Here is a 357-nt window from a genome sequence, read left to right on the forward strand (position 1 = left end):
GTGGGGGGGGGTGTGGGTGAAAGACTGTGTGTGAGCTGTGGGTTGGGGGGAGTGATGACCGAGTTGTTGGAGGGGAGAAGGCTGTAGGGGGGAGACTGTGAGCTGTGGGTTGGGGGGGAGACTGTGAGCTGTGGGTTGGGGGAGTGGGAGGGGGAGACTGTGATCTGTGGGTTGCGGGCGACACTGTGAGCTGTGGGTTGGGGGAGAAGACTGTGAGCTGTGGGTTGGAGGAGTTGGGGGAGAGACTGTGAGCTGTGGTTTGGGGGGGAGACTGTGAGCTGTGGTTTGGGGGAGTGGGGGGGAGACTGTGAGCTGTGAGTGGGGGGGGAGACTGTGAACTGTGGGTTGGGGGGGGGG

The sequence above is a fragment of the Rhincodon typus genome, chromosome 21 (genome assembly GCF_021869965.1).
Source record: "Rhincodon typus isolate 14 chromosome 21, sRhiTyp1.1, whole genome shotgun sequence".
Lineage (NCBI taxonomy): Eukaryota > Metazoa > Chordata > Chondrichthyes > Orectolobiformes > Rhincodontidae > Rhincodon > Rhincodon typus.